The 27,581-nt window shown below is 37.7% G+C and overlaps 1 protein-coding gene across 2 annotated transcripts in view; it reads right to left on the bottom strand.

Annotated features, from left to right (window-relative positions):
* The window catches only part of LOC136863106 (transcription factor grauzone), a 133,348-nt gene that overhangs the window by 40,022 nt on the left and 65,745 nt on the right, over positions 1–27,581 (bottom strand). The window lies entirely within an intron of this gene.

The following is a 27,581-nucleotide window of genomic DNA, read 5'->3' on the forward strand; positions in this document are numbered from 1 at the left end:
TATGTAATTTTACAGTCTATGGAAGGTAAATAAATGAATGAATGTTTTAGGGGTATTTTTAAAATATTTCTTACTTAACATTGAGGACATAGAGACCCAACCTTCATGTAAAATCTTAATTTAATACCTGAAATGGTTTTGGAAGAATTAATATTGTGATTTCCACAGTTAACTCCCATCTAAAGACCTTGGTGGAGAAATATTTTGAAGTATATGATATTTGGCACCTAGGATGTAAGAGAGCAATCTTTTTGTAAAATTGTAACTTCATACATCAACAGTTTTGGAGAGATGAATAATTTTTTTACTGAAGCTTATTGGATTTAACCCCTCAGTGGTTTAAATTAATTCATATTTCACAGTTAGGATATAAAATGTATACCACCACTTGGATTATTCTTTTCCTATGTTAAACAGTTTTGGAGGAATTATAACTTTTGTTTTCACATTTTAACTCCTGTTTAACACCTTGAGGGGTTAAATTTCTTTTTTCAAAACTTGTGTTGTTTAACACCTAGGATATCATTTGAAATGTTAACTTTGTAAGTCAAACAGTTTCACAGAGAAATGAATATTTTTGTCATCAGGCCTCACCCCCTCTTCACAATCCCTACAGGTTGTATTGTTTTTAGACCACTTCAAATGATTTCTGAGAAATTAATATGTTTGTCATCAAGACTCACCCTTTCCAGATAAAACCCCTAGGGGTGCATTGTTTAAAGATTACTTATTATTTAACATCTAAGAAAATTTTATCTTCCCAATCAAACAGTTTCAGAGAAATTAACATTTTTGTCATCAGGCATCACCTCCTCCCCCCCCCCCCCTACCAGTCAAAACCCCTTAGGGATCTATTATTTTAACACCACTTCTTATTTAAAATCTGAGGTATGTAGGAGAAGCCATTGTGTGACATTTCTACCTCGTATAACAAATGGTTACAGAGAAATGAATATTTTTGGCATCAGTCTCCCCCTCCCAGTAAAAACCCCTTAGCAATATATTGTTTTAAGAACATACTGAAATACATGTTTCATTATTTGTGTTGTAAAGTATTTATGCTAAGTTTCAAGAAAATCTGACCAATTAATCTTTTTTCCAATACAAACTTTTATACCCCTTTTTCATCCCTGTAGGGGTTGGTTTGCAAAAAATCACAAAATAGATGTATAATTATTTATATTTTGGGGTACTTTTATGTGTTAAATAATGTTTCTCCATATAAATTTTTGAACCTCTTTATTACCTCTACGGGTTGAAATTTGGGAAATCCTTCCTTAGTGAGTCTACACATTATGAAATGAAGCCACTGACCAAATTTCATAGCTTCAGTGGTTTTGGCTCAGTCAGTCAGTCAGTCAGTCAGTCAGTCAGTCAGTCAGTCAGTCAGTCAGTCAGTCAGTCAGTTAGGACAAGTTATTTTATATATGGGGTCTCTCATATAAACTAAGACCGTCGAAGCAGCGTTTTTACTCTCTGATCTGTAAGCTGGAGTATTGGAGGCACGCATGTTAATCTTGACTTTGCAAGCAGCCTGCATGTGTTCGACCTGGCAAGCATCAGTTGCCAGTCTGAATCTCAGCTGTTAACATGGTGAGACAGTTATCATTGCAATAACATATTTTCAAACGTAAAAGTTCTGGTTTCATCTTAATGGTTGTGGGAACTGTTATAACTCTCTCTCTATTGGTGTGCAGAAAATCCTAATGGTGTTATGAAGTCCCTCATTGTGATAGGAAAATTGGTGTTTGGTGTGCTGTTAGTGCAAAACAAATAATTGGGCCTAATTTTTTTCAAGACTATAGTAAATACTGTGAGGTACCAAGATGACATTTTTACACTGTTCCTCCATCAGTTAACGGAAGAAGAAGAAGAAGAAGAAGAAGAAGAAGAAGAAGAAGAAGAATCGTGTGGGTGGTTTCAACAAGATTCAGCCCCTGCTCGTACAGCAGAAGATTCCCTTCTTACAATCTTACAATCTCGGAAGTGTTTGCAGACAGAGTGATCAGTGCTGGTCTATTTTTCCCTTGTTTTCCAGATCTAACAGTGTGTCAGTTTTACCTGTGGAGTAAACTGAATTGAACAAATCCTCACACATTGTAAGAACTGAAAAAAAAAAAAATTACAAATGAAATCAGAAACATTACAGTGGCAGAACTCACTTGCGTCAGCTAGAATTTGGTTACCAGATACAATGTCTGTATAACTCAGGAAGGACGACACTTCCAGAATCTTTTAAAAGGTAAGATTTCATATAAGATTGTATACACACTTAAAGCAGGGCGGTCGCGCACGACATAAGTGTGCTTGAGGCAGCTGCCGTAGTGCAGGGTACAAACACCGGTGCGATTGGTCTTAACTTATATGAGAGACCCTGTATACAGATTTTTTATGAGAAACATTCCTCATAATTTTGTTTACAACCACATGTAATCACAGTAATTTTAAATTAACAGCCCGATAATTTCAAGTTCAATGTAGGAAAGGGAAAAATTGCTGAAGAAAGGTGAGGCTTACCATATGTGTGCAAAACATAGCTCATGTTATTATGTTATTGTCAGATAATATTAAATAATATTTGTTTTTGGAGAAATGAGTAAGTGTCTCAAAATATGACACATGGAATCAAACACTAAAAAGCAACAGGAATGAAGTTATGCATATAATATCATTTTAACTACACACAAATGCAGGTGATTGGTCATAATAGGAGTGCGTTAACGTGCTAGCCGCAGATGTCAAGTAAATATGGACAGAAAAAAGAAGCACTTTACACATAAATCCATATAGTTGACCATAAAACTTATTCTAAGCGTGATATCATAAAGCTCTGCCATTAATCCCTTCTCTCTACACTGCATCTTTTACACCCTGCAGGTAAATGTCTGCGTCCATTGCATAACGATTAGCACTATTAGGTGCAATCCTCAGTGACCTGGGTTCAATTCCAAGTACTGCCAGAATTTTAAGAATGGCAGGAGGGCTGGTATGTGGTTAAAATGGTACATGTAGCTCACCTCCATTGGGGGATATGCCTGGATAGTGTGTAATTTCTATCCTTTGTTTAATGATTTTTTTTTTTTACAGATATGTTGTTTTATAATATTTACTTAACCTGTGTGTTGGACAGACTGAAGAGCTTCTTAGTTACATTTACCTGAAAAGATCTGCAACACCTCAGAATGAGCACACGAGTAGCAGGTAAATGTATTCTCAGTCTGTCTTTATTGCTTCTGAGATGCCCACTATAATAAGACTGGGAAGTATAAATTTTGCAATTTGATCTAGGACTGGGGACATTACACCTGAGTGACATCATCACTGGCTTTTCACCAGCACAGCCAAAATTCCTATTTTGGCCAAAACATTTGGAATTTTTGAATGAAAGCTTATGTCTTTGTTGTATGGATTCCATGTATAACTAAACATGCCATGGCTAACCATCCCAAGATAAAGTGTCATGCCAAACTGCAAACTTCTTGGCTTTATCCTGGATCTTGGAAAATTAAACTACATTATCATATTTGGAAGCATATCCAAGCTTTTTATTCAAATAACTACTGTGTCACAAATTACGATTCATCCATTGGTTTCCTGTAACTCCCATACAATTTAGGCTAATGAAATTAGGGTAGTGTTATGAGGAACCAAATCAATACTTCCAGGGTAATAAAAGGTTCTACAACAGTTTCTTGTCTGTTAAAACATATCCTACTGCTGATAACAGATCTGATCATGTGCCAGTTGTTTCTATAGTTAAAACAAAGTTATTAAAATTGATAAAATCTACTGACATCAACAAGAAAGTACAAATTTTTCTTATTAACAAGGTTGTGAGTTGTGAGGTGAAACACAATGCCCGTTAATCTAGAGTGTGGGTTTATTGTACACAAGAATAGAACAAGATTTATACAAACAATACATCTCAATAGGTCAAGTGAGCAGCGTTAATAGAACTGTACAAATACGACTGCACAGTCAAGGACAAACACCGAATAACACCAGGAGGCAACACTAGAGGCTCAATTTGAATCAAATATAACACCACCTTTCAAACTGATGATCACCTGAATAGTTCACTTCTTGAGACCGAGGTTGTTCAAACACTTCCAATGCTTGACACTGGGTAGTCCTTTCGTGAGCACATCAGCCAGAATCTCTTCCATCGCAAGGTACTTAAAGTTGATTTCCTCTGCAAACAAAGCTTCCCTCACAAATTGATGACGCACATGAAAATGCTTTGTGCACGAGTGGAACACAGGGTTCTCGGCCAATTTCTGTGCTCCTTGATTGTCAATATACAGGTTGACAGCTGGCAGTACACTCTTGCTAATCTCCTCAGACAGCCATTGTACGTGTATTGCGACTTTGGAGGTGCCACTGAGAGCCATTTACTCAGATTCTGTAGATGAAAGCACAACTGTGCGCTGTTTACTTGACTCCCACAAAACAGGACCTCTACTCATTGTGAAGTCATATCCAGTGTCGTCAATGCAGACAGCCCAGTCAGTGTCAACATAACCAGCTAGACTGCCTACTTTCAGTGGGAAGGTGATGCCTATGTCCCCTTGAGGTAATATAAAACACGTTTTGCAGCCTGCTAATGGCTGGCACCCAAATAGTCATTGAATTGACTTAAAACCCTGGTTGCATGAGATACGTCAGGACGTGTCCCAACAGACAGGTACATGAGTGCACGGATGTGCTCGTGGTATGGCAGTTTCTCTCCGTCCTCAATGGTCCAAGTGTCTGTCTTCGACAGCTTCATCCCAGGATCAAGTGGCATAGAGAATGGGTGACATGATGATATTCCAAAGCGATCAAGTATGTCCAAGATGTGCCCTCATTGACTCATGGTGATTTTTGAATCAGTGCAATTGAAGTTCATTCCCAAACAGTATGATATGTCACTCAAATCATTAATCTTGAATGACTTGTTCAAGAATTCGTAGAGGTCATCAATTCTTCTGGGATTCCGACATAGAACAATAATATCGTCAACATAGATGATAATTATCAGTAGCTCATCCCCCGTAGTTGTTACGTAGACACTCACGTCCTTGGCCTCGCCGATTACATCTGCAGTGCCATACTTCCTTTCAATATTCTACTTTAAAACTCTTTCAGGATACTCTGGAACAACCAGAATCTCTTCATCAACAATGCCATTAAGGAAGGCAGTGGAGATGTCAAACTGTTGCACATGCATCCCATGCTGTACTGCGTGAGCCATACCTTGGTGAATGGAACTGAGTCGCACCATGGGACCATAGGTCTTGCTGTAATCCATCCCAGGGCGTTGAGAAAATCCCCTCATGACAACCCTAGCTTTACGTTTACTTACAGAGCCATCAGTGCTGTATTTGTTTCTCAATACTATCCAACTCCCGACAATTGAACAATTCTTTGGATGCTCCACGAAGTCCCACGTATCATTCTTCAGTATTGAGGAAAACGCATCGGCCATCGCCTGCACCCACTTTCCTTCATCGGGACCAGACGTAGCGGACTTAATGGGAACCTCCACTATGCATGCAACATCTGGCTGATCTTATTAAATTATTAATCGTTTATTAATCAACCACCTATTCAATACATAAAAGTCTTAAAATTACAATTTTATCCTTGTTACATTAGTTGGAATGGGAGTTATGTTTCACCTTTTTGCAGACATCATCAGCCATCATATCACCTCAAGATGAAATCAGCATCCTGATTTATTGTTAAAATGTGTATTAGAATTTGATATTATATACTTGAAACTTGTTATGCAAGTCCTCATGAAATAGTTGAAACATGGTTGTGATAATGTGTTAAAGTATTAGAACAACAGCCTAAGCTGTAATCAATGATTAACTATATCTAGGATACACAATATATTAGCGTATGGTGACAACATTATGTAATCTATAAAACTATTATAATTTCATTGTTTGAACTATAGAAAAACACATTCCAACAGGAAGTACCCATTAATTAAAATGTTAAAAATACTATAAAATGTCAACATTAAAATTATAAAGACATCTGATTGAAGTCCTGAATTCAAAAGATTAACTTTAATTTCTTCACAAAAATTTATAAACGTATGTTGTAATTCACAAACATAGAAAAAGAGTTCAAAGTATTAAAACTTCAAAACAACAATATATGAAGTTCAATTATCGTGAACACATAATAGGTCAACATCCGTCGTTGTAATGTGGGAAGAGATGTTAAAGGAGCAAACAGCGCAATTTGAAGAGGCTGGAAACGTGTTGTTACAAGCGAGCTGGTCAAAAGAGAACAATCAAAACTTGAGTTAGATGTTATAAATGGGCAAATTGCCAAGTGAGTGTTGAAAGTCTGCATTTAAAATATATTTTATTTAAAATTTATTCTTTATAGGGAGTAAATTAACTAAATGAATTTAGTATTGGCACTTACCCCTTAGACCGCTGTGATGTTATCTAGCTGTGTTGAGTGTTTTAGAATTACTGGCAGTCGCCGAGTTCTTCTCGTGTTGTAGCTGTGAGGCAGTGGTGGAGGAGAGGGGCATGCTTGGGAAAGTGGAGCTATAGGAGTATTTGTTGTGTGCGGAGGGGAGTTGACAGGAACAGGGGAGGGGGAGGGGAGGGGAGGAGTGTGCCTGCTGAACTGGTGGGAGTATTTATTGATTTAGCATTAAAGATTTTAAATAAGTTATTATCTTGAAAATTTAGTTTCTGTAGTAGATTCGGAATTTGTTCATAAAGAGGGCTTTTTTTATTTCTATTACGTCATTTAAGTTCTGGTTTCTGTTGAAATGTTGATCTAGATAGATATATATGTTTTCAAATTCATTCATTAATCTGCCCTTCTCGATTCTTTTTATGATCTTTAGATCCTGTTCCATTGTGGTGAACTGATGTCCAGTATCCTTCATGTGGATAGTCATCGCAGAAAATTTATTGTGTTTTTGTGTGTTATAACGTTCTAAATATCTAGTCGGAATGCGGCCTGTTTGACCAATGTATGAAAAATTGCATTTCGAACAAGTGAGTCCATAAATACAGGAACCTGAATAGCGGTTATTAGTTAGATTAAATGTGTTGTGATTAAAAAATAGTCTATATTTTGGTTAGTATTCTGAGTTTGAAGTCAATATTGATCTCTTATTTTTTCAGGGGATTATTAACTTGATGAATAGTCAGATTTGTGAAAGTGAACAATGCATATTTCAGTTTATTAGATTTAATTGGAGAAAGATTTGTTGTTAATTTAAGTTTAACATTGTTTAACAAGTTTTAAGTAAATCATCTTCTTCTTCAACTGTTTACCCTCCAGGGTCAGTTTTCCCCTCGGATTCAGCAAAGGATCCCACCTCTACCACCTCAAGGGCAGTGTCCTGGAGCTTCGGACTCTGGGTCGGGGATACAACTGGGGAGGATGACCCGTACCTCACCCAGGCGGCCGCACCTGCTATGCTGAACAGGGGCCTTGTGAGGGGGATGGGAAGTTTGGAAGGGATAGACAAGGAAGAGGGAAGGAAGCGGCCATGGCCTTAAGTTAGTTACCATCCCGGCATTTGCCTGGAGGAGAAGTGGGAAACCACAGAAAACCACTTCCAGGATGGCTGAGGAGGGAATCGAACACCCCCCCTACTCAGCTGACCTGCCGAGGCTGAGTGGGGCCTGTTCCAGCCCTTGTACCATATTTCACTTTTCAAACCCCAGCCTCTGGGGGTGTCAGCTAATCACACTAACCACTAAACCACAGAGGCAGATTTTAAGTATATAAATATTACATTCTAATACACATTTTAACAATAAATCAAGTCCGGTCCCACGGTGTAGGGGGAAATGTGTCCGCCTGTCACCCAGCGGCCTCAGGTTTGATTGCCGGCCAGCTCAGGGGTTTTTAATTGTAAATTTTTAATATCCCTGGCCTGGGGACTCGGTATTTGTGTCGTCCTTAATGTTCCTTTCCTCACCTTCAACACTCTACACTTCTGCAATTCCACTTACACGCAGGTTCATATCATATGGTGAAAGTAGTGGCAAAAGATCTACAGAGGTCGAAGCCATGAACAAATATCATTTTTTAAAAAACAATAAATCAGAATCCTTATTTAATTCTGAGGTGATACGATGGCTGAAGATGCCTGCAAAAAGGCGAAACATGTTCCATTCCAAGTAATGTAACAAGGATAAAATCCTAATTTTAAGACTTTTATAAATTGAATAGGTGGTTGATTAATAAACAATTAATAATTTAATAAGTACAGTGAATTTCAATATGGATTTACAATATTACTAATTACCTGCAATCTGGATGATCTCTAACTTCCTCTTCAGTAACCTGGTCCTTCCCTGGTCGGCCTGGTTTTCCCATGAGAACCTTCTTAGGCCTACCTGGTCTGCATTTCATTGACATTGCAACTTCAACTAGAAGTGGATCCACATTGAAGCCCAATAAATCTGGTTCATCCTCTGAATCTGTTAAGTTCTGTTGTATATCACCTTGTAGAACTTGAATGTTGATAGAGTCATTCCTGTTCTCTATGACGTCAAATGTTTCTACTCTCGACACATGTTCTTCTGCTCTCTCGTCAACAGTCTTGATGATATCTCTCATCCGTTCTGTGTGGAAATCTTCATAATGGTGACCATCCACCTTTGGAAGTTCTTTCAGGAACTGGACATCATGCAAAATCTCCACTTGACATTCCTCAGGGATCTATATTTCTGAAGGCCTTGGAACCCGCAGCAAAGCCCAGAAACATGCCCATTCACGCATGTGGATCAGACTTGCCTGTGCACTTGGTTCGATTTAAACAGTAGACTAGTGAACCAAATTCCTGAAAGTTTCCCACATCTGGTTTTTCTCCCGTCCATGTTTTGAAGGGGTTATTTCCATCCAATGCAGCTGTTGGGCAGCGATTCCTGATATAATTCGCAGCTGACCCTGATTCTGCCCACAACGAATGTGGGAGGCCAGAGTGGATCAGTAGACACTGAGCCATTTCAACTAGGGTGCGTTTTTTCCACTCGGCTATCCTGTTCTGGTCAGGGCTGTTTGGGACCGTCAATCGACGTTTAATGCTGAAGCTCTTTAATAAGTCATCAAACTGCTTGCTGATGTACTCCGTTCCATTATCGGACTGCAGCAACTTTATCTTCTTGTTGAACTGTATCTCAATCATGGTTTTGAAGGCCTGGAATTCATCAAGTACTTTGCTCTTCTTTTGTAGAAAACAAACTTAAACAAATTATCTGGTACGAATATTTGATTTGACTTTTGTGGGCCCACACACATCCGTGTGTATTAGTTCATCACGAGGAAATTTCCTTCAGGACGATTTAAAAAATGGCTGACGTGTCTTTTTCTCCTGAAAGCAAACCTCACATCTGATGACAGGTTAATGTCACTAATTTCAAATCCTTGCACTGTGTGATTTCTCGCTGCTTCTCAAAGATCTTTGATATTCAGATGCCCCATCATCTTGTGCCAGTCCACCAAGGATTTCCTGTCTTCACAGCTTGCCAGAGCAGCTTTCTGCAGCTCGATCACATGTGAATCACACACAAAGTATAGTCCGCCAACCCGATCCGCAGGCAAAACTACAGTGCCGTCCGTTTTGTTGATAACTTCAGCCTTGTGTTCATCGAATGCCACATGATAACCCTTGTCAACAATCTTCCCAACTAACAGAAGATTATAATACCAATATAGTTGGTCCATTATTGGACATTATAAATTTTCAGCAAACTCACTCCTCGCTGCCAACGTTTTACCCCAGTGTGCTAAGTTGGGTTCATTAGTTGGTAAATAGCACATTTACCAAGATGCATGGCTAGTGCATACCGTGGAGGCCACTGCGTAGGAATGAGTTAGCTGGAAAATTTATAATGTCCAATAACACACCAACTATATTGATATTATAAATTTACTCATTCGTAACAAATAATTTCAGGTTCCCTATGGGAATCAACATCTATATGACAGAAGATTGGTTCAAAAATCTGGCACATGCAAAAGTTCACTCAAGTCAACTGTCTTATCACGTTCATTCACCTGTGTCATCAACTGTGTAATGCCTTTGGCACTGATTTTTGTGGAGCTGGAGTTCACCAAGTTCAACATTTCACAAACTGTGGTTCCCCTATTCCTAAGAAGCTTGCTGCCAAGGAATGTGGAGATTATACAAAGTAAACCTAATGAGTCACCTGCTTGTTGTAAGGAACAAATGTCTGTTACCCAGTCTGGTACCGAGAAGTGTTTTTTTGTACAAACATTTAATTTCAAAGATGTCGAGATGTATATTGTGACATATTCGTAGATGGAAAGTAACTGAGTAAAAGTAATTAAATTACTTGTAACAAAAAAATTTTAAACAATTTTTACTTGTAATCATTACATTTTACCAAATGAATTTACTTCTTGAAATAAAAATTGCAATCATTACTTTCTAATAATCAATATAGACAACACCAAGAATTTAGCATGTTGAAGCACTCACAAGTTGTCATGCCAAGAGTATAAACTATAAAGCCAAGGATATGCAGAGACTTTTTCGTGAAACCACATTCGATATGATGATTTTGTATCAATACTCAAGTTACAAAAGATATCAATAATCTGATGATATCGGAACCAAATATAGATATCAGTAGTATCATTCAATACTGGAGAAAATGAAATAACAGTAACAAATTAACAATCAATAGAACAAACCACTATTATTATACATAAATGCTTTATGTAAACATCACGAGCAGTGGCTTACTAACAGACAATAAAAATGTAAATAAACCAGCAGAATGTACCCATCATTGATGGGCTGACAGATGGCAAAATCACTAACTTCTGTTTCTTAAACCACATTAATGTGTAAGCTGTAATTGTTAAGTCAGTGGTTGGGAAATGAGTTTAGTTGAGAACTCTATGAATTAGTTTTGAAAGGCATCTTTGCACATTATGTTACTGATCAATCCCCTCAGGGCAAGAAAACAGCTGAACAGCGCACGGCCAGTGGTTGCTCTAGAGCATGTGCTTTTCCATAAAAATACTGACATGCAGAAACCTAAGAATGACAAAGAATACATTTCATATTATGATAGGACTAGCCATTTATCTATCATTTTGTTGTGCGTAAAACAGCAGCAAGTGCAGTAATTACCCTCATATTAATGGACACCATCACTGCAACATGTGCTTTCACAAGTAAACACATAAATTCCTGGAGACAATTAGCTATGTTACATGGAGTAAATGACATGAACTTTTAAAAATACAAGCAGAAAATTAGAGCTATTTTATAAGACGTCTAGGGCTAATTGAGCAACAAGCCTAGAAGGAGAAAGGGAACAGAAATTAAGTGATAACTTTTTCAGTTCTGCTACAACAGAACCAGTAAATTCACCAGTGCCAGAGGAGGTACTTTCTTAGCTGTCCAGTGCTTCCAAAGAAGAATTGTCCTACAATATAGATCACTACTGAATATATTCTTAATATTAAACACAGTTAGATTATTATTCCTTCAAATGCCATTGTTGAGCATCTTAGCAGATGCAAAGATTTAAATTCCCCAAGTGGTCAAGGCTTAGCAATGAGAATTTTAAGAACCAATTATTTTGTAAAGTATATGACAAATTATTTGAAATGCTAAAAGTCATTAAAATAAAAATTATGAAAAAAATGTAATTTTGGAAGTTCTAAGGTATCAGGTTTAGTCTCGCTTAGTGCTGAGAGCCACTTGATGTCCCTAACCTAAAAACACATAAAGTGAAGTAACATAATTTTCCTTGCAAACTTCGGTATCATTCCAGCCTCTTGCAAAGAAAAAGGCAGTGATTTCCTTAAGACTGGTGTTATGTGACGTACTTATAATTTCGCTGATTACTTGTTGAAAGAGCAATTTGTAATTGCTAACTGTAAATCAGCTCAAATACTTTTATTTCATACTTTTCTCATCACTGGATATATTTGCTTACTTCATAGATTATGTGAAGGCCTTTGACACTGTACAACATTCTAAATTTACATGCATCTTCAAAGAAATTGGGAATGATAAAATGTAAATTTGTGTCTTTTTCCCAAGGTGGTGCAACTCATTTCAGGACCCCCAATAGAGATGAGTTGCCTGTAGCTATTAAACTATATACCAGCCCTCCTATCCACCTTAAATTTCTGGCAGTACTGAAAACAGTGCCCCCCCGCAAGGGTAGCAGCTAATAGTGCCAACCATTACACTAAATATGAAGGCGGACACCATAAATGATAGGCCTAATCAGGATATACATAATATTAGGAACATATACTGGAATCAAAGATCTGAAATAAAAGTTGAAGGAGTCAACTCAGCAAAATTTGACATCCAGCCTGGTGTCTGAGATGGGTTCATTTTGTCTCCAGTACTCTTCAACTTACATTCAGAATTCATCTTCAGGAAGGCCCTGTTAGATGGAGCCGAGAACTCATACTACTGTAATGGTGAGCGTCTCAGTATTATCAGGTACATGTATGATAAAGTTGTATTTGCTGATTCCTTGGAAGGTCTACTACAACTGATGGATAAGATACCAGAAGTAAGTGCACTGCAGAGTTCAACCAGATATGCTTACTATCCTTTTAAAATGACAGCTGACATTCTTTAATTATTAATTGTCAATCATTGTTGCTGGCTATAATGAGTTCAGTTTAACAATGTTGCCTTATTGGAGGGAAAGGTATGAACTTACACACGGTCCATTTTAGATTCACAGTCTTGCTATATGGTGTAGAAACATGGACCAACCACTACAAGAATCTTTGTGTTTGAGATGTGGGTCTACTGATGCATGTTAAGAATTTCCTGGAGAGACCACATAACAAATCATGAAGTATATAGAAATTTTTAAAACTATTACAAAAAGATAAATTGAATACCTGGGAAACATAATAAGACATCCTGAGAGTTTTGGACTCACTCACTTAAAGGGAAAGTAAATAGCAGTCATTGGCATGGAAGATCTTGGATGACATGGCTATCTGGAGATTTGGTTCAATAGTTCATTGACATAACTACTTTAAACTGAATTCAACAAAAGCAAAATTGCCATGAGGACTGCCAACATCTGGTAACGGATTGACAATCTAAGAGGAAGGAGAAGAAGGGGTGTTCCTTTACTCCTGTGGTCTGGAGAGCCTAACTGCTTACCTGTTACTCAGATGAAGAACACAGGTCTGTATTTGGTTTGAACTGGTTCTTCCTATAGTAAGCAGTGAGTTCTTTCAAGTCTTCCATCAGCTTACCTGTTCAATGGTTTTAAAGCAGCTGGCTTGATTGTAAATGAAGGGTACAGATCTCTGCACATGGTTATGAGAGTATTTAGGGGTTGTAGTAAGGATGTAAAGGAGAGAGCATATTTGTCTCTGGTGAGACCTCAACTTGAGTATGGTTCCAGTGTATGGGACCCTTACCAGGATTACTTGATTCAGGAACTGGAAAAAATCCAAAGAAAAGCAGCTCGATTTGTTCTGGGTGATTTCCGACAAAAGAGTAGCGTTACAAAAATGTTGCAAAGTTTGGGCTGGGAAGACTTGGTAGAAAGGAGACGAGCTGCTTGACTAAGTGGTATGTTCCGAGCTGTCAGTGGAGAGATGGCGTGGGAGGACATCAGTAGACGAATACGTTTGGATGGTGTTTTTAAAAAGTAGGAAAGATCACAATATGAAGATAAAGTTGGAATTCAAGAGGAGAAATTGGGGCAAATATTCATTTATAGGAAGGGGAGTTAGGGATTGGAATAACTTACCAAGGGAGATGTTCAATAAATTTCCAATTCCTTTGCAATCATTTAAGAAAAGGCTAGGAAAACAACAGATAGGGAATCTGCCACCTGGGTGACTGCCCTAAATGCAGATCAGTAGGGATTGCTTGATTGCTTGATTGATTGATTGATTGATTGATTGATTGATTGATTGATTGATTGATTGATTGATTGATTGATTGATTGATTGATTGATTGATTGATTGATTGATTGATTGATTGAACAGTGATAGCATAGTCAACTGTGTAGATGAAACCCTGCACCTCTTTGTATAGTGGCAAATATAGATGTTGAACAATGAAAGTGTGAGCACACTTCCTTATGGTAGACCATTCTTCTGTGTTCTCTATCTACTTCCTTTCACCTGGAATTCAACTACAAATCTTCTGGTATTTAGCAGATTTCTAATCATTGAGGAAACTGACAGTCCTCCAAGAAGCTTTAGAGTTTTTGCAGGAGAAGTCCATGATTAACAGACTCATAATCTGCCAACAAGAGCAGCTCCTGATATTTGGCTTGTTTCAAAACCATTTCAATGTGTTAAATCAGTTTCAACACTTGAGATGTGCAGCTTTTCCCTGACCTCAGTCCAGCCTGCCGTGGTGCAAGGAGAGGTTCTAACCTACTTGCCAGTCAGTAAGGAAATGTCTCTAAAAGTGACAAAGCAAGGAAAAAGGTTGATAGCTTTTAGGATCATTTTGATCCTTCCCCAACATACAGACAGCTGCAACTCTAGCCTTCCTCCCAATCTTTACTATCTTACATGTCTGAATACAATTCTTTATTAGCCAGTGAAACCAGCACTTGGTTTCTGCTCTGAAATTCTTTATTTGTTTCACACATAGATTTAATATCAGCCAAACCAGCTGCTTTATCATTCTTACATCCACTCAGCTAATTTAGTCTGAGTACAGGGTTGAAGTACTGTAGTAGGGTCAGGTCAGGATCATCCTACTACCATATGTGACAGTAGAGAGTACTACCTGTGACTGTCTGGCCAAGGGTAAAGCAGCCATTAGCATACTTGACCCCCAAAGTGGGGGGGACCAACTTCTATGAGCAGAAAATTCTTCCCTTTGGAATCCAGGTAAAGACTTTGTGTAGGAAATGACACATAAATTCACCAGAAAGGAGGACATGGTCAATGGTTTAGGTGGTGGAAGAGGACCCCAGGCACAATGGCAGATAAAACTAAAGAAATTTCTCCTGTCAGCAACGTCTGTACGTCGGTGAAGTGGTTAAAGCAAGCATCTGTACTCCTCAGGAGCAGACAAATATTACATCTTGCAGTAGGTATAAAATGTCTCTCAGAGAGGCAATCCCACCATAACAATAGCCAGAATATGAATATAGTACTATTAAACTTGCCTCGAAAAAGGCTAGGGCAGACTCTGCAAGCGACATGCAATTTCTTGGGTGCTGGTGGAACTGTGAATAATGGACAACAAGTAGCCAACATCATGAAGGTGGAGATAATCAACCTTATGACTCTGACAGAAAAGGCAGAAATGGTGGATTTTATGGAGAAAGAAAGTATAGAAATGATGGGGTTGAGCAAAGTTAAATAGCAGGGAAAAGGAAAGAAGAGAATGAGGGAAGGGTATACACTATACTGGAGTGGTGGCCAAGATGTTAAAACTGGAATGGGCCTGATAATGTCAAAGCATCTGGAGAAGTATATGGATATGGTGGAGTATATCAGTGACAGGATAATAAAAATTAGACTGAGAATGAGGAATAAAGTGAAGGACTTCATACAAGTGTATGCATCACAGACAGGGAACAAAGAGGAGGATATTGAGGAATTCCTGGAGAAGCCAGAAAAGGAGATAATTGATGTGAAAGTGATCTTAATTTTATTTTTACAAGTTGCTTTGCATTGCACTGACACAGATAGGTCTTATGTCAACTATGCAATAGGAAAGGGCTAGGAGTGGGAAGGAAGCAGCCATGGCCTTAATTAAGGTACAGCCCCAGCATTTTCCTAATGTAAAAATTGGAAACCATGGAAAACCATCTTCAGAGCTGCTGAAAGTGGGGTCCGAACCCACTATTTTCCAAATGCAAGCTCACATCTGTGCAACCCTAACCACATTGCCAACTCGCTTGGTATGTGAAAGTGATTATAATGGGAGACTTACATGCACAGGAGGGATATGAAAGATAAGGAAAGGAGAAGGTGATAGGACCATATGGTTATAGGAAATGGAATGAAGAAGTGAGACTAGTTGAGTTTTGCGAGAGGAATACAATGATTTTGGGCAACACATGGTTTAGGAAGAAAAACAGCAATAAAATTATAAGATATGGCTGGGGTGACAGAAGAGTAAAATCAATAATTGATTATTTTCTGGTAGCAAGGATAAATGATAAATGCTGCTGGATCTGTGTACCCGGTCTCTTTTTGAACATGGTTTCCCAAACCTTCTACCTGGGAACACCATTGTATGCCTTTGTTAGATCTATGAATGTCATGACCAGATCCTTTCCATATTCCCAATTCTCTTCCATTAATGCCTCATGCTGAAGATTGGGTCCAGACAGTTAGTTGATGTAACAGCTTTACCAGGAAAAGCAATCGATGGAGATCATAGAGTTATGATAGCAAAAATGACAGTGGAGGAAATGGAAAAATTAAAGGAGATAAGAGATAGTAAAACAAAGGTATGAAAATTAAAAGAGAAGAATAATGGGAAGAATTTCTGGAGGGACTGAAACAACAAATTCCAGTTACTGAAGTACAAAATATGAAAGATGAATGGTCATACTTCAAGAGGGCATTTGAAAGTGGGGCAGAGAGTGCCTGTGGTAGAACATTGACAAAAGTGAAAGAAAAGGAGACACCATGGTAGAATGAGAAAGTGAGAGAAGCAGTGAAAGAAAAGAAGAAATATTGGAAAGAATAGATCAGAGATAGAAAAGAAGAAACAAAAGAATGTATCTTGTTAATAAAAGGAAATGTAAGAAACTGGTAAGAGAAGAAATGTTGGGAAGAATTTACACAAAAAATGAAATGGATTGAGCTGGCAGTAAAATAATGCTGTATGTAATTATACAAAGTAATGGGAAAGAAAGAGTTTGTACAAAACTGATGAAAGCAGAAGGTGGAGAGTTGATAACACATCCGAAGAAATAAAGAGAAGGTGGAAGGAGTATTTTGACAAACTGCTGAATGTGAGAAACTGGTGCAGAGGAGACCTTAGTAATATGGTATGACTCAACAGTAAAAGATAATACAACTATTTTAGTGGTGGAATTAGCAGTCCATAAAATGAAAATGAGGAAGGCACAACGGATGGATGAAATTCGTGTGGAAATGATAAATGCTGCCAGACCTGTTGGACTACAACGGGTGTACAGATTGTTAAAGCACGTATGGAAACAGAAAAGTGTGCCAGAATACTGGGGATAGGGGGAATATTAATACCAGTCTTTAAAAAGGGAGACAAAAAAGTGTGTGATAACTATATAGGAATCATACTCTTGTGACAAGTGGCAAAACTACTGGAAAAATATTAGAGAAGAGAATCAGAAGAAGGTAGAAGGAGAGTTGCAGGAGGAACAATATGGCTTTAGAAGTGAAAGATCTACAGTGGACCCAATCTTCAGCATGAGGCAATTAATGGAAAAGAACTGGGAATATGGAAAGTATCTGGTAATGACATACAAATATCTAACAAAGACATACAATAGTGTTCCCAGGGAAAAGGTTTGGAAAACCATGGTCAAAAAGAGACCGGATACACATACTGTAGATATGGTGCAAACAATGTACAACAACTGCATTAGCAGCATATAGACCCCAGTTGGAAGGACAGAATAGTTAAGAAACGAAACTGGATTAGACACGGGAGTGTGCTGCCATGTCTTTTGTTTCTAATGGTTATGGGCAAAACCAGTGGCAGCCGGTGCAGAAAATCAGTTGTGTGCTGTAACCCATCCCCCCTCCAAAAAGAAAAAATATTTAGAAACATACCGGTATGCGGTTTTCAAGAGTCTCTCCACTGAGTTTTCCACACTGAACAAACACGCAAACCAGCAACGTTGTAATGCAAAATTGCATGTTATGTTTATATAGCGATATTTATATACTAGACATTTTTAATTAAGGAAAATCACAATATCATGTCCTTATTTTGACAACATAAAAAGCACAAATTTTATAGTTCATCAATTTACAAATGTGGCTATGGAATAGGAAAGTTGGTAGTATTCTATCCTCTTTGGTATTAAGAGACCTGGTGGGAACAGCTCTAGAGTAATTTGTTTTCCCATTTGCTTTGAGCGATCCCCTCTTAAATACTACCGCCGAGCCACATTCTCACACCGGTCGTAATGCAAGTGCTGCCTCTCTGTGGTTGAATGAAGAATCGCTGTGAAGTGATGTCTTGGCTGTTGTTTCCACAGCCTATCAGAAAAGTTGAGCATGCATGCGCAAAAGGCAGAGTTCCTGGTTTCTGGCTAAAAGCTTAGAAATTCTCGCTGAGCTGCGATCGCACAGCCCAGCACAGCCACCCAGTGTGGAGCGCACGAGTAATTACCTGGTTGTGAGGGGAGTTGAATAATACCCTATTCTTTGGCTGACATCTTTTTCAATGCACTGTATATGATTGTAGATAATATTTTTAAAGTAATTTATTTTTCAAATAGGCAATGTGCTGCAGCACTTCAGCACATAAGGTATGGAAAAAACTATAAAGGAGACAAAGGAAGCATATGGGAATAAGGAGATTAAGTTATTAATATTTGAATGAGAAAATTGAAATGTGTAGTATAAAAGCCAGTGTAGATGAAAGCAAGACCATGGTGATATCATGAGGAGAAAGACAAAGAAAAGGCATTGTGAAAATTGGTGGTCAAAGCCTTGAAACTGTTGACAGTTTCAAATACTTAGGGAATGAATTAATGCAGAATACAAGACTGGGCATCGAGATTAGCAAGAGTGTGTAACAAGACAATGCATGTGACCAGAGTGTAAGATACCTTGTCTGGAATAAGGAATTACCAAGGAGGTGCAAAGAGATAATATACAAAATGTATTATGCACTCATATTGACTTATGCAGCTGAGACCTGGGCAATGACAAGTAGGGAGAAAAGTAGAATTCAAGTCAGAAAAAAGAAATACCTAAGAAGTATGATAGGAAAGTCAAGGAAAGACAGACTGAGAAACAAAGATGTGAGAAAGGAGGTCGGAATAGAAAACCTAAATGAGAGAACTGATAGGAGTAAACTAAGATGATTTGGTCAAGTAAAGATAATACAGAAGAAAAGAATTAGATCTACACTTAGAGATAATGTAATAGGAGTTGAATCATGGCTGGGAAATTGTACAATGGATGCTGAAATTTTCTCACGGAACTGAAGTGTATATCCTAGAGATAGGATAAGAATGGTATGAGAAGGAGTATTCATTCCGGTGAAAGAAGAGAAATTTACAGATACAAACATGAAATTCTAGGTGTAAGGCCCATCTCTAAAGATAATAGGAAACTTGATGTTTTTGGAGTGTAGGTAGGTAAGGGTTATTCTGCCCGAAGGCAGGTCCGAACCTCCGCGGAGGTGTTCCTGAGCCGGAGTTTACGTGCGGTAGGGTGGCCAGTTCCTTTCCGCTCCTCCATTTGGAGTGTACAGACCTGGAAAGGGTGGTGCAGATGCTGATTTGGAATTATTTGATAATATAATCAGCTATGTGGGAAACGATAAGGAAAGGAACATGATTGTTGTGGTCGATCTCAATTTACTGAATATCAATTGGGAAGGTAATGCAAACAACAGAAAGGATGACCAACAAATGGCAAATAAGTCAATCTGGGAAGGAGAGCTGAATTAGAAAGTGAAGAAGAGGGAAGAATATTCTGGACACGGTGCTGGTAAAACCAGATGAGCTCTATAGAGACACTGAAGTAATAGATGGTATTAGCGATCACTAAGTTGTTTTTGTCGTAGTTAAAATTTAATGTGATAGAAAGGAAGGTCAAAGAAATTGGACTGTTAGACAGTACCATAAGGCTGATAAGACAGGTATAAGGAAGTTTTTAAAAGGTAATTATAATCGGATGAAAACGGTAAATAAAAATGTAAACAGACTGTGGGATGGGTTTAAAGAAATTGTTGAGGAATGTGAAAACAGGTATGTAAATTTAAAGGTAGTAAGGAATGGTAAAGACCCACTATATTATATTATAACAGAGAGGTAAAGAGACTAAGGAGGAGGTGTAGGGAGAGAGTTAGAAATGGTTGTGGAAATAAGGAGAAATTGAAGGAACTCACTAGGAAATTGAAACTAGCAAAGAAATCAGCTAAGGATAACATGATGGCAAGCATCCTTGGCAGTTATACAAATTTTAGTGAAAAAAGGAAGGGTATACAGTATATAGGTACTTTAAGGAAGAAACAAGTTCCAAGAAGGACATTCCAGGAATCATTAATGAACAAAGGGAGATGAGGATCAGTATGTAAAGATTTGATGGATACAAGGAAATTGTTCAGATATAGGAGGTGGCTAATACTAACGAAGTATGGTAAAAAATAAATACATTTACAAGTTGAAAACTAGAAAAGCAGCTGGAATTGATAAGATTTCTGAGGATATACTACGGTAGCTGCGAAGGCCCTTCAGGAACTCTGAAAAGTGGTGGCAAAAGGGGCTTCAGTTAAGACGCAGCAGGTCGTTTTGCTACTTAGGATCCAAAATGGGTAATTAAAAAAATAAATGCAACGTAAATTTTAATCTTATAGCTGTTGTATAGTATTATTTAAAGGACATTCCAAGAATCGTTGATGAACAAAGGGAGATGAGGATCTACAGAAGGCAGAAGTATTCAGTCAACAGTATGTAAAGATTTGTTGGATATAAGGAAAATGTCCAGAGAGAGGAGGTGTCTAATACTGACATAGTATGATAAAAAAGACAAGATACAAAAGTTGAAAACTAGAAAAGCAGCTGGAATTGATAAGATTTCTGAGGATATACTATGGTAGCTGTGAAGGCTCTTAAGGAACTCTGAAATTCAGTCGCAAATGGACCTCTAGTTAAGATGCAGCACGTCGTTTTGCTACTTAGGATCAAAAATGGGTAATAAAAAAATGCAATGTAAATTTTAATCACATAGCTGTTGTATAGTATTATTTGAAGCAATTCCACATACTGTACTGTATATGAGTTGACTATGTTTGTAAGTACAGGATATTATAAGTAAGATTTTGTAAACAATATAAACTTATTAAGGATGAGCTGTGTGTTTAATAGAAAAAATCGTTAGTGTAAATTGTATAATACTGTATTCTAGGAAAATATCATCTTCTCTTGTTAATTTAAAATTTAGTGCTTGAGAATGGATTTTAGTGTACCATTTGCCACTGAGGTAGACATCTCATTTGCAAATAAAGTGATTTTGATTTGATTTTGAAGACAATGGGTTGGGATGTAGTCCCATATCCGAACTACTAATTTGATTACTGTTTGGATGAAAGTGCTATACCAAATGAATGGAGAGTTGCTATAGTACCCACACTGGATAGAGGAAAAGGCAAATAGACATAAAGCTGAAAATTACAGGCCATCAGATTGACATGTGTTGTGTGTGAGTTTTGAAAAAGCATTTTTCCTGATTATATTAAATATGTTTGCAAAAGTAATAACTGGTTCAATAGAAGGTAGTTTGGGTTTAGGAAAGGTTATTCAACTGAAGCTCAATTTGTAGAATTTCAGAAGGTATAGCAGATATCTTGAATTCAGGAGGTCAAATGGACTGTATCGCAGTTGACCTATCTAAGGCATTTGATAGGGTAGATCATGGGAGACTACTGGCAAAAATGAGTACAATTGGACTAGACAACACTTATTTCTAGAAAACAGAACTCAGAGAATTAGAGCAAGTGAAGCTTTATCTGATCCTGTAATCATTAAGAGGGGAATTCCTCAAGGGAGTATTACTGGACATTTATGTTTTCTTATATAAATAAACTAGCTGTTACATGCAGCTTTGTACGCGTAAATTTCATAATTTGATAAAAGTAATCATTCCATGGTACTGCACTAAAACATTATCTGAAAATCCCTAAAGTATAAAAACTCACCAAAAAATTGAGTTTCATTTATACCAGAACCTCCATGTAAACCACGTTTCTGGTATTGCCTTTTGGGGCTAAGATGGCCAGGCTACTTACTGGCAGAGTTAACTCAGGAGCATACGACATGGAACTTTGCATGTGAGAAACAGTCCTCTTTCAAGTAAAAAAACCATATTTCTTTATTTTTAAAGGTGATTCCAAAAGCCAATTTTAATGTCTGTGACATCTTCCGTTTTGGAGATATAAGTATCCTCATAAAAGGAATAGAACTCATTCTTCAGTTCTTTCCAACACCCCCACCCCTTAAGTGGACTTTCCAAAAATAAAAAATAAGTATTTCTTTATTGTTAAAGAAGATGCAATTTTCACGTCATCTGTAACATCATCAATTTTTGAAATATAAGTATCCTCATAAACAGAATTCAACTACTCTTTCATTTATTTTCAAAGTCGATTTTCCAAAAAAATACATGTTTCTTTATTTTTAAAGGAGATTCGAAACACCATTTTCACGTCTGTAACATGTTAAGTTTATGAGATGAACTCGTTTTGAAAATTCACCCACTTTTTCAATTTCTATCACCCCCTTAAGTGGAATTTTCAAAAACCAAAAAGATACATGTTTGTTTTTAAAGAAGATCCCAAGTACCAATTTTCACGTATGTAATATTTTCAGTTTTTGAGATGTATGTATCCTCATGAAAAGAATTAAACTCTTTCACTTCATTTCACACACATCTCCCCCAAGTAGATTTTCTGAAATCAAAACAAATGTAATTCTTTATTTTTAAAGGAGATTCCAAATAACAACTTTCATGTCTGTAACATCTTCGGCTGTTGTATCCTCATAAAAAGAATTCAATCCACCTTTTGATCCCTTTTACCCCACATAAATGGATTTTCTGAAAATAAAAAATATGTGTTTGTTTAGTTTTAAAGGAGACACCAAATACTAATTTTCATGTCTGTAACCTATTCAGTTTTGGATATATATGTATCCAAATTAAAGGATTCAACCCCATTTTCTACCCCTTACACCCCCTGCCCCCCAAACCCGCTAAGAGAATTTTCCAAAACCCAAAAATATGTGCTTCTTAATTTTTAAAGGAGATTCCAAGTACCAATTTTTACTTCTGTAACATGTTAAGTGCATGAGATGTACCCATTTTAAAAATTCACCCCTTTTTCATTTCTTTTCACCCTCCCTCAAGTGGATTTTCCAAAAACAAAAGAAGTACATGCTTCTTTATTTTTAACAGAGATGTACCTAATTTCATACCTGTAACATCTTTATTTCTTGAGATATTAGTATCCTCATAAAAGGGATTCAACACATCATTCTCTTATTTATACCCCCCTTAAGTGGATTTCCCCAAAACAAGAAAATACAGGTTTCTTTATTTTTAAAGAAGATTCCAAGTACCAATTTTCATGTCTTTGAACTGTTCAGCTTTTAGGATTAGATATACTCATTTTAAAAATTCACCCGCCTTTTCACCCCGTTAGTGAAGGAATATCCAAAAATCCTTCTTTAGTGACAACTACTGTACACTGTAATATAAACGTATCCTCAAAATTTCATTTCTTTATGTTCAGTAATTTTGGCTCGGTGATGAAGAATCTTGAATAAAATCTGTCAGTCAGTCTTATTTTATATACATATATATATAGATGATATGAGTAAAGAACTGGAATCAGAGATAAGGCTTTTTGTGGATATTTTTTTCTGTATAAAGTTATAAATAAGTTACGAGATTGTGAGCAACTGCAAAATTACCTCAACAATGTTGTTAGGTGGACAGCAGTCAATGGCATAATGATAAATGGGATTAAAAGTCAGGTTGTGAGTTTTATTAATAGGAAAAGTCCCCTCAGTTTTAATTACTGCATTGATGGGTTGTAAGTTCCTTATGAGGATCACTGTAAGTACCTAGGTGTTAATATAAGGGTAGAGATTTCTGTACATAGTTATGAGGGTATTTAGGGGTTGTAGTAAGGATGTAAAAGACAGGGCATATAAGTGTCAGGTGAGACACCCAACTAGTGTATGGTTCCAGTGTATGAGACCTCACCAGGGTTACTTGATTCGAGAACTGGAAAAAATCCAAAGAAAAGCAGTTTGAATTGTTCTGGATGATTTCCAACAAACTAGTAGTGTTATGAAAAAGCTGCAAAAATCTGGGCTGGGAAGACTTGGGAGAAAGGAGACAAGCTGCTCGACTAAGTGGTATGTTATAGATGTTGATTCCCATAGGGAATCTGAAATATTTGTCCTGAATGAGTAAATTTATAATACCAATATAAATGGTCCGTTATTGGACATTATAAATTTTCCAGCTAACTCATTCTTGGTTGCCAGCGTTTTGCCCTCGTGTGCTAGGGTGGGCTCATCAGTTGGTACCTAGCACACCTACCAATACGCTGGCTAGTGCATACCGTGGAGGCCACTGCGTAGGCTAACTGGAGCCACCGGCAGTGCCAATGCACTAAGAGACTTTGTCTCATTATCAAAAATTGATGCCTGCTTGGCCATCAGATGATATAGATGTTGATTCCCATAGGGAATCTGAAATATTTGTCCTGAATGAGTAAATTTATAATACCAATATAAATGGTCCGTTATTGGACATTATAAATTTTCCAGCTAACTCATTCTTGGTTGCCAGCGTTTCGCCCTCGTGTGCTAGGGTGGGCTCATCAGTTGGTACCTAGCACACCTACCAATACGCTGGCTAGTGCATACCGTGGAGGCCACTGCGTAGGCTAACTGGAGCCACCGGCTGGAAAATTTATAATGTCCAATAACGGACCATTTATATTGGTATTATAAATTTACTCATTCAGGACAAATATTTCAGATTCCCTATGGGAATCAACATCTATATCATCTGATGGCCAAGCAGGCATCAATTTTTGATAATGAGACAAAGTCTCTTAGTGCATTGGCACTGCCGGTGGCTCCAGTTAGCCTACGCAGTGGCCTCCACGGTATGCACTAGCCAGCGTATTGGTAGGTGTGCTAGGTACCAACTGATGAGCCCACCCTAGCACACGAGGGCGAAATGCTGGCAACCAAGAATGAGTTAGCTGGAAAATTTATAATGTCCAACAACGGACCATTTATATTTGTATTATAAATTTACTCATTCAGGACAAATATTTCAGATTCCCTATGGGAATCAACATCTATATCATCTGATGGCCAAGCAGGCATCAATTTTTGATAATGAGACAAAGTCTCTTAGTGCATTGGCACTGCCGGTGGCTCCAGTTAGCCTACGCAGTGGCCTCCACGGTATGCACTAGCCAGCGTATTGGTAGGTGTGCTAGGTACCAACTGATGAGCCCACCCTAGCACACGAGGGCGAAACGCTGGCAACCAAGAATGAGTTAGCTGGAAAATTTATAATGTCCAATAACGGACCATTTATATTGGTATTATAAATTTACTCATTCAGGACAAATATTTCAGATTCCCTATGGGAATCAACATCTATATCATCTGATGGCCAAGCAGGCATCAATTTTTGATAATGAGACAAAGTCTCTTAGTGCATTGGCACTGCCGGTGGCTCCAGTTAGCCTACGCAGTGGCCTCCACGGTATGCACTAGCCAGCGTATTGGTAGGTGTGCTAGGTACCAACTGATGAGCCCACCCTAGCACATGAGGGCGAAACGCTGGCAAACAAGAATGAGTTAGCTGGAAAATTTATAATGTCCAATAACGGACCATTTATATTGGTATTATAAGTGGTATGTTCCGAGCTGTCAGTGGAGAGATGGTGTGGAATAACATTAGTAGACGTATAAATTTAAATGACGTTTTAAAAAGTAGGAAAGAAGATAAGTTGGAATTCAAGAGGACAAATTGGGACAAATAGTTGTTTATAGAAAGGGGAGTTAGGGATTGGAATAATTTACCAAGGGAGATGTTCAATAAATTTCCAAATTCTTTTCAATAATGTAAGAAAAGACTAGGAAAACAACAGATTGGGACCACCCAGGCGACTGCACTAAATGCAGATCACTGGTAATTTATTTATTGATTGATTGATTGATTGATTGATTGATTGATTGATTGATTGATTGATTGATTGATTGAGAATACCAAAACAAATGATGGAGATGAAGTTTGAGGGAAGCTCCTTCAATTGTCTTCAATTTATATTGCTCCCTTGTTTTTTGTTTTCTATCCCATTGTCATCAGCAATGTCTTGCTTTTCTCCACATATATTCTCATTCCACATTTTCCAATCTTTCCAAAAAAAATAAAGAATTTTCCGTGGTATTTTGGCAAAAAATCTTGTATTAAACACTAACCCCAGATATATTGCTGGTGAGACATCATGTTTACAATGCAGTGTCTTCCAGTACATGTTAGAACAAATTTTTTACTTTCATCCTTGGCTTTCATCATCATTATCGTCTGCCCCCGTACCGTAACAGTTAGCATTATTACCTGCTATCATCAAAGGCCCAGGTTTGACTCCCGGCACTGCCATATGAATGGCAGGAGGGCAGGATGGTCAAAATTGTACATGGTACCTCCACTGGGGGTGTGCCTGAAAAGAGCTGTATCACTTGGGACGAGGACATGAGTTTATCTATTTATCACCATTAACAATTTCTCTTGCCTAGTTCCCACTGGGATGGGGTATTATGGCATCTTTCCATCTTTCTCCATCCAATCATCTTTGCTCCTCCTTAACTGTGTTCCATTCCAGGTTTCTTCTTATTATAATTTTCTTGATCATTTTCAAGCACCTTAGTCTGGCTCTTACTCTTGCCCTCTTTCCTCGTATGTGGATCTTCTTGGTCCACTTCAGTATCCTTCCTTCTTTCATTCTCTTAACATGCCTGAACCATCTAAGTTTTTTCCTCTATTCTGTCAAAATAAAAATAAAAAGATTTTCACACTTCAGTTTCCTTCTTAACATCCCTATTTTTTACTCTACCCTTTCCTGTCTTTACTATCATACTTCCTAAAAATTTCATTTCATTGAACTGGACTTTATTCTCCCATCTCTTTGTCAGTCCAGGTCTCTGCTGCATGTCAGCATTGGGCAGTAATACATCTTATACATCATTTCTTTACACTTCAGCACCTGCATGAAGAATTACATCAATACCCTATTAGGATCATCCATCATCTGGGACAATGGTGATAAACCATCCAAAAAAGTCATACATATATAGAATAATACTGTTGAATATGATCCTTGGCTTTGACAATATAAAAGTGACTGAGATATGAGTAATGCCATATTTTATGCAGCCAGTCCCTGTTCATAGGGTTAATTAGTGAGTACATTTCAGTGTTCTTGGCAGACTAATATGTAATAGCACCTTCTGGCTCAGAAAATATAGTAACAAGAGGCTACCTTACTCCTCATTTTCCCTGTATGCCTCTTCAGTATGTAGGTTGTCTATGGCAGCTGATGATGAAACTGTTGGGGATTCAGTTAGTCTTTGGGCTGAGGACTCAATGTACAATGTATTTAATACCAGTAGAGGAATTCTTGGAGGAACTGGAGAGGAGCATCGAAGATAAAGGATTGGTTAAAATGGGAGACATGAATGCTCACATAGGAACAGACAGACAAAGTAAAGAAGAGAAAATTGGTTCTTTCACTTACAGAAGTAAAAATGCAGGAAGAGCTACTACTAGATTTCTGTGAGAGGAATGAATTAATAGTAAGGAATACATGGTTCAGAAACAAGACTAGCTAAAA

The sequence above is a fragment of the Anabrus simplex genome, chromosome 2 (genome assembly GCF_040414725.1).
Source record: "Anabrus simplex isolate iqAnaSimp1 chromosome 2, ASM4041472v1, whole genome shotgun sequence".
NCBI lineage: Eukaryota > Metazoa > Arthropoda > Insecta > Orthoptera > Tettigoniidae > Anabrus > Anabrus simplex.